The sequence below is a fragment of the Chiloscyllium plagiosum genome, unplaced genomic scaffold, assembly GCF_037043375.1.
Source record: "Chiloscyllium plagiosum isolate Xiang-an unplaced genomic scaffold, Cpla_swu_hap1 HiC_scaffold_13, whole genome shotgun sequence".
NCBI classification, from domain to species: Eukaryota; Metazoa; Chordata; class Chondrichthyes; order Orectolobiformes; family Hemiscylliidae; genus Chiloscyllium; species Chiloscyllium plagiosum.
This window is the reverse complement of record NW_028270151.1, coordinates 19,482,799-19,491,487: the sequence shown is the minus strand read 5'-3', so window position 1 is coordinate 19,491,487 and position 8,689 is coordinate 19,482,799. Positions and strand designations below refer to the sequence as shown.

The following is an 8,689-nucleotide window of genomic DNA, read 5'->3' as shown; positions in this document are numbered from 1 at the left end:
ACAAGGGAGGCGCGGTAGTAGTTTGGCGCACCGACCTCTACACCGCTGAGGCCAAACGCCAGCTCGCAGATACCTCCTCCTACTGCCCCCTTGACCATGACCCCACCCCCCACCACCAAACCATCATCTCCCAGACCATCCATAATCTCATCACCTCAGGGGATCTCCCATCCACCGCCTCCAACCTCATAGTCCCACAACCCTGCACCTCCCGCTTCTACCTCCTGCCCAAAATCCACAAACCTGACTGCCCCGGCGGACCCATTGTCTCCGCCTGCTCCTGCCCCACCAAACTCATCTCCGCATACCTTGACACCGTCCTGTCCCCCTTAGTCCAAGAACTCCCCACCTACGTTCGGGACACCACCCATGCCCTCCACCTGCTCCATGATTTTCACTTCCCCGGTCCCCAATGCCTTATTTTCACCATGGACATCCAGTCCCTGTACACTTCCATCCCCCATCACGAAGGACTCAAAGCCCCCCGCTTCTTTCTTTCCCGCCGTACCGACCAGTACCCTTCCACTGACACCCTCCTTCGACTGACTGAACTGGTCCTCACCCTGAACAACTTCTCTTTCCAATCCTCCCACTTCCTGCAAACCAAAGGAGTAGCCATGGGCACCCGCATGGGCCCCAGCTATGCCTGCCTCTTCGTAGGATATGTGGAACAATCCATCTTCCGCAACTACACTGGCCCCACCCCCCACCTTTTCCTCCGCTACATCGATGACTGTATCGGCGCCGCCTCGTGCTCCCACGAGGAGGTTGAACAGTTCATCCACTTCACCAACACCTTCCACCCCGACCTCAAATTCACCTGGACAGTCTCAGATTCCTCCCTCCCCTTCCTCGACCTTTCTATTTCTATCTCAGGCGACCGAATCAACACGGACATCTACTACAAACCGACCGACTCCCACAGCTACCTGGACTACACCTCCTCCCATCCTGCCCCCTGTAAAAACGCCATCCCATTCTCCCAATTCCTTCGACTCCGCCGCATCTGCTCCCAGGAGGACCAGTTCCAAAAACGCACAACCCAGATGGCCTCCTTCTTCAAGGACCACAATTTCCCCCCTGACGTGGTCGACGATGCCCTCCACCGCATCTCCTCCACTTCCCGCTCCTCCGCCCTCGAACCCCGCCCCTCCAACCGCCACCAGGACAGAACCCCACTGGTCCTCACCTACCACCCCACCAGTCTCCATGTACAGCGCATCATCCGCCGTCATTTCCGCCACCTCCAAACGGACCCCACCACCAAGGATATATTTCCCTCCCCTCCCCTATCAGCATTCCGTAAAGACCACTCCCTCCGTGACTCCCTCGTCAGATCCACACCCCCCACCAACCCAACCTCCACTCCCAGCACCTTCCCCTGCAACCGCAGGAGATGCAAGACTTGCGCGCATACCTCCCCCCTCACCTCCCTCCAAGGCCCCAAAGGAAACTTCCATATCCACCACAGATTCACCTGTACCTCCACACATATCATCTATTGCATCCTCTGCACCCGATGTGGCCTCCTCTATATTGGGGAGACAGGCCGCCTACTTGCGGAGCGTTTCAGAGAACACCTCTGGGACACCCGGACCAACCAACCCAACCACCCTGTAGCTCAACATTTCAATTCCCCCTCCCACTCCACCAAGGATATGCAGGTCTTTGGACTCCTCCATCGTCAGACCACAGCAAAACGACAGTTGGAGGAAGAACGCCTCATCTTCCGGCTAGGAACCCTCCAACCACAAGGGATGAACTCGGATTTCACCAGTTTTCTCATTTCCCCTCCCCCCAGCCTGTCTCAGTCAAATCCATCAAATTCAGCACCGCCTTCCTAACCTGCAATCTTCTTCCCGACCTCTCCGCCCCCACCCCAGTCTGACCTATCACCCTCACCTTGACCTCTTTCCACCTATCACATTTCCGACGCCCCTCCCCCAAGTCCCTCCTCCCTATCTTTTATCTTAGCCTGCTGGACAAACTGTCCTCATTCCTGAAGAAGGGCTAATGCCCGAAACGTCGATTCTCCTGTTCCCTAGATGCTGCCTGACCTGCTGCGCTTTTCCAGCAACACATTTCCATCTCTGATCTCCAGCATCTGCAGATCTCACTTTCTCCTCAGTTGAGGAGAAGCTTGCAAGGAAATGATGCTATCTCTCTGCCACTTACAGAATAAAAGGTGACCTTTAAGGGAAACTAGCTAAAGAAATAACTCAGTGAAGTGTTAATTGGGTAGTTCAGAAAGTTGCAAACTCTATCATTTTGATCTCCTCATAGACTCTGAATGATGAACTGTTGTTAGTCCAAAGACCTATGTCAAACCGATCCTCTGTTAAAACCTAGGGTCATCCAATGCCTTGTGGCTGACAGCAATGTAATCTCATTCACAAGAAACCAAAGAAGCAGTGAGGAAGTTGCCTCATTCTACATTTCAGTCTGGACTTTTACTCGGATTTTCCTATTTCACTGTGTATGGTTGATCTGCAGAGCTGTCCAATCTCGTCCTGTTTCTATATAAATATTTGTGTGTGTATGTTTGGGATTAAGGAAGCACAGTGTAATCCTGTAAAGAAGCTTATTTGATAACCAGTTTGGCAAAGTGTTTAAAGCATGAGTTTTGTTTCTAATAAGTAAGTTATTCTTCAGTTCACTAAATAAACATGGTGAAAGTCTCTTGTTTTAGATAACTGTAATAAAGAGAAACAATTTGACTACTTTGATGATTAAATGGGACATTTATATTTTGGTCTGTCTCACAGATTAGGGGGCATGATTTTGAAAATGCTCCAACTTTCAGAGTCATTACATCTAGCTCCAGTTCTGCTACTCCTGAAAAGCATTGAATTGTGCTCTTTTAATTACATTACCTCTTCTCATTCTTCTTATAAAATGTATCACCTCAAACTGCTCTGCAGCAAATTTCATCAGCCTCGTGTTCCCCCTTCCTACCATGATGTTTCTTGATGTTTGTCACTATCCTCCCTAAAGTTCACAATATATCAATTTTCAGAATTTTAAAAATATGCTCTTTTTACATACTTTTAAAAAAATCTCTCTTAATCCAATCATTCCTCCACTCTTTTTGTTTCACTTTCTGTACTTGACTTGACAGTGAACTTATTATTTCAACTTTCACTTCCTGGCTGAGACTCTGTGCAGCTCCCCATTAAAGTCTACAGTACCTGTGAATGGCTAAGTAAATACATAGCGGTTTGTCCAATTCATGGCTGAACCTCAATTGCCAACTCCTCTTTTTCTCAATATCCCCATTGGTTGGGATTCCTTGGTTCCCTTTGTACACAAAAATATCTTGATCTCAGTCCCAAATATGCTCGTTGTCTAAAACAACCTCTCAGCATCCATCCTGTCAAGCCCTCTGAAACATTTATACATATCAATGCGATTAATTTTTATTCCTCTAAATTCCAAGAATATAGACTATTCTACTTATTTGTTTTACACTATTGGCAAATTTGGATACATTATATCCAGGCATATCAATATCATGCATTGTAAACATCTGAGGCTCCAGTATTGACCCTTGTCAGTTTAAGCCTGTCTACTTGAAAATGATCCATTTTCTGTCCATTAATTAATCCTCAATCCATGCTACCACATTATCCCCAATTGTACCTTTTATATGGCATATGTAGATACAGTGTAGCGGGCAACACTTTGTTTGGATGTATTGCTGAATGAAACCCACTCAGTAAAACCTGAGTTTTACTGAGTGTAAATCTAACAAACACTGGGCATCATTTCTTAACTACTTACAGCAAACTCCAACCTGTGAAGTGTTTCAAGAAATTTTGATAGCTAGGGCACAAAGTGAATTTTAAATGAAGAGATAAGGTATTTGTTTGAGATAGAGATTTAAAGTCAAAACAACTATGAGTTGGCCAAATCCCCAAATTAAATTCAGAATAATTTGTACAAATGCAAATGGAAAGTCATGCAACTGGTTTGTGCTGGTCAAACAACATAGCAAAATCTCAAATAAAATTAAAACTATGAATGCTGGCAATGTGTAAAAAAGCAGAAACTACTGAAAATATTCAGTAGCCCTGGCAGCAATGGTGAAAAGAGAAAGAGGTTGAATGTTTTGAGTTGTGTGTGACTCTTCTTTCAATGTTCTTGCTCGTGAGTCAATGAAGAAGAGTCGCCATCACCTCAATTTATTAACTCTTTTCCTTTGCTTATGGATGCTACCAGACCAGTTGAGTACTTCCAGCACATTTAGCTTTTATAAAAAAATTATGCTGTGTATTGAATGATTAGATTACCTACAGTGTGGAAACAGGCCCTATGGCCCAACAAGTCCACATCAACCCTCCGAAGAGTAACCCAACTAGACCAATTGCCCTCTGACCGAAGCACCTAATACTATAGGCAATTTAGCATGGCCGATTTACCTAACCTGCTCATCTTTGGACTGTGGAAACCAGAGCACCCAGAGAAAACCCACAAGGATGCAGGGAGAATGTGCAAACCCCACACAGACAGTCACCTGAGGCCAGAATTAAACCTGGGACCCTGGTGCAGTGAGGCAGCAGTGCTGCCCACTGAGCCACCAAATGACTTGCTCAAATAAACACAGGAAAGGTATCTTTGTTCCAGCCCTTGGTAATGGCATAAGATAACCTACATAAAAGCAAAGTGTCAAGCTACCCATCTGTTTGTTTGGGTGCAAAACCCTCTGATGCTTGGACCAATCTCAATTAAACATGAGAAATGAGGCCTTGACCTAGAGGGAGTTGAAAGTGAAATACCAAAATTGGTTGGGGGGGGGGGGGGGGGGCAATGAAGGCTTTGTCTTCTTAGGATTTCCCCTGGCCCTGCCAACACTGCTAGCCCACAGACACTGTAACTCATACATGTTTTACCAACCTTCACCACTCATTCAAGAAATAATATGATGAATTTACATAATAATCTCTGATTTTCAAATATATTTTTCCTATTTTACCTGTTTCATGCCAGTTATGTTCTGAGACATTGTACATAATTACTTGAACAAATGTGACAGATGGTATATAGAGTCAAATATAGTCATACGTCATAGAGATTACAGCATGGAAACAGACCCTTCGGTCCAACTCATCCATGCCGAACAGGTATCCCAACCTAATCTAGTCCCGCCTGCCAGCACCTGGCCCATATCCCTCCAAACCCTTCCTATTCATATACCCATCTAGTTGCCTTTTAAATGTTGCAATCATATTAGCTTCCATCACTTCCTCTGGCAGCTCATTCCATACATGAACCACCTTCTGAGTGAAAAAGTTGCCCCTTAGATCTCTTTTATATCTTTCCCTTCTCACCCTAAACCTATGCCCTCTAGTTCTGGACTCCCCTGCCCCAGGGAAAAGACTTTATCTATTTATCCTATCCATGCCCCTCATGATTTTATAAACCTCTGTAAGGTCATCCCTCAGCCTTCGACACTCCAGGGAAAACTGCTGAGAATATTCAATCTCTCCCTTCAGCTGAAATCCTCTAACCCTGGCAACATCCTTGTAAATCTTTTCTGAACCCTTCCAAGTTTCACAACATCTTTCCGATAGGAAGGAGACCAGAATTGCATGCAATATTCCAACAGTGGCCTAACCACTGTCCTGTACAGCTGCAACATGACCTCCCAACTCCTGTACTCTATACTCTGAGCAATAAAGGAAAGTATACCAAACGCCTTCTTCACTATCCTATCTACCTGCGACTCCACCTTCAAGGAGCTATGAACCTCACTCCAAGGTTTCTTTATTCAGCAACACTCCCTAGGATGTTACCATTAAGTGTACAAGTCCTGCTAAGACTTGCTTTCCCAAAATGCAGCACCTTACATTCATCTAAATTCTTCTCAGCTCATTGGCCCATCTGATCAAGATCCTGTTGTAATCTGAGGTAACCTTCTTCACTGTTGACTACACCTCCAATTTTAGTGTCATCTGCAAACTTACTAACTAAAATGGAGTAAGAGCAAAAGGACACAAGAATATAAGAAATAGGTGCTGGAGTAGACAATAACACTCATCAAGCCTATCTCACAGCTATATAAGATCATGGTTGATCTGCCCTTGACTTAAAGTCCTCTTTCGTGCCTACTCTGCATTGCCCTCAACTCCTTTTCATTTTGATAATCTATTTAACTCCTCTTTATATACTTTAATATACTTAATAAGTATACTTTATATACTTACAGCTGAGATCTATCCTTCACAGCTCTCTGGGGTGGAGAATTCCAGACATTCAATAAGGTTTAAGAGAAGGACTTCCTTTGCTTCTCAGTTTTAAATGAGTGTTCCCTCATTGTGTAACTATGTTCCCTGGTTCAAGACTCCCCCATTAATGGAAGCACCTTCTCAAATCTATCCCGTCCAGCCCCCTCAGAATCTTATATGTTTCAATGAGATCATCCCTCGTTCTTCTAAACTCAAATAAATAAAGGCTTAACCAAAATGGTAAGGAGTTAACAGAAAGCAATAAATAGCAAACAGAGAAAATGATGATGAGCAGTGTCAACAAAATGCAAGAAGAACCCATGTCACAAGAAAGAGGACTCATTCAGGAAGCTTTCCGTAAGACCATAAAGAGAGGAGTAGGCCATTTGGCCCATTAGCCTGGTCCATGATTCACAAGGATCATGGTTAATCCAACAGTCCTCATGGCACTTTTCTGCCCTTTTCCCATAATCCTCGATTACATACATAAGGGCTCCCACAACTCTCTGTGGCAAAAAGCTCCAGAGACTCATGAACCTCTGAAAGAAGAAATTCATCCTCACCCCAGTACTAAATTGGCGCCATTTACTTCTGAAACTATATGCTCTGGTCCAGGACTGTCCCATATGGGGAAACATCTCAGCATTTACTTTGTCAAATCCCTTACGAATCCTTTATGTTTCAATGAGATCATCTTTCATTCTACTGATTTCCAATGAATGAAGTCCCAATCTTTTTAAATGTTGCTCATAAGAGAATCCCATTATATATTCATTCTCATGAACATTCTCTAAACGATCTTCATTAAATAACATATTTCTTAAATAAGGGAACCAAAACTGCTTACTCTAGATGTGGTCTCACCAGCAGCTTATACAGTTGCAGTAAAATTTCCCTACTTTTATACTCCAACTTCCTTGAAATAAGAGCCAACATTCCATTGAAACTTCCTGATGACTTAGTGTCATAGTCATAGAGTCATAAAGATGTACAGCACAGAAACAGACCCTTCGGTCCAACTCCTCCATGCCGACCAGCTATCCCAACACAATCTAGTCCCACCTGCCAGCACCCGGCCCATATCCTCCAAACCCTTCCTATTCATATACCCATCCAGATGCCTCTTAAATGTTGCAATTGTACCAGCCTCCACCACTTCCTCTGGCAGCTCATGCCATACATGTACCACCCTCTGAGTGAAAAAAGTTGCCCCTTAGATCTCTGTAATATCTTTCCCTTCTCACGCTAAACCTTTGCCCTCTAGTTCTGGACTCCCCCACCCCAGGGAAAAGACTTTGTCTATTTATCCTAACCATGCCCGTCATGATTTTATAAACCACTATAAGGTCACCCCTCAGCCTCCGCGCTCCAGGGAAAACAGCCCCAGGCTGTTCAACATCTCCCTTTAGCTGAAAGCCTCCAACCCTCGCAACATCCTTGTAAATCTTTTCTGAACCCTTTCAAGTTTCACAACATCATTCTGATAGGAAGGAGACCAGAATTGCATGCAATATTCAAAGTTTGGGAGAAGATTTGTAGCTCGGGTGCTCGTTGTTGTAGTTCTGTTCGCCGAGCTGGGAATTTGCGTTGCAGACGTTTCGTCCCCTGTCTAGGTGACATCTTCAGCGCTTGGGAGCCTCCTGTGAAGTGCTTCTGTGATGACAAGCAACATGAGTTCGACTGGGCCAACACTACTATTATAGGACAAGCCAAACAGAGAACAGCCAGGGAATTCCGAAAGGCATGGCACTCATCCGCAGATTCAATCAATAAGCACATCGACCTGGACCCAATATACCGGCCACTGCAACGGACAGCTGGAACTGACAACCAGAAGCGGCAGAGACAAACCATTATAAATGCCAGAGGAAACATCACACGAGGCTCCCAAGCACTCAGGATGTCACCTAGACAGGGGACGAAACGTCTGCAACACAAATTCCCAGCTTTGCATGCAATATTCTAACAGTGTTACAGCGGTGGAAAGGACGATGGTAGTATTACAGCGGTGGAAAGGACGATGGATGAAGACTCGCCATCTGAGGTAGTTTGGGCTGAGGTTAGGAATAGGAAAGGTCAGCTCACCCTGTTAGGAGTTTTCTACAGGCCTCCTAATAGTCATAGAGACATAGAAGAAAGGATTGCGAGGATGATTCAGAGAAGAGTGAAAGTAATAGGGTGGTTGTTATGGGGGACTTTAACTTTCCAGATATTGACTGGGAAAGCTATAGCTCGAGTTCGTTAGATGGGTCAGTGTTTGTCCAATGTGTGCAGGAGGGTTTCCTGACACAATATGTAGACAGGCCAACAAGAGGTGAGGCCATACTGGATTTGGTTCTGGGTTACGAACCAGGCCAGGTGTTAGAATTGGAGGTAGGTGAGCACTTTGGGGACAGTGACCACAATTCGGTGACTTTTACTCTAGTGATGGAGAGGGATAAGTGTGCACTGCAGGGTAAGAGTTA

At 45.0% G+C, this 8,689-nt stretch overlaps 1 pseudogene; it reads left to right on the top strand.

Moving 5' to 3' along the window:
• Positions 1-428: 428 nt before the first annotated feature.
• LOC148148261 (uncharacterized) lies at positions 429-2,733 on the top strand (annotated as a pseudogene).
• Positions 2,734-8,689: the final 5,956 nt, after the last annotated feature.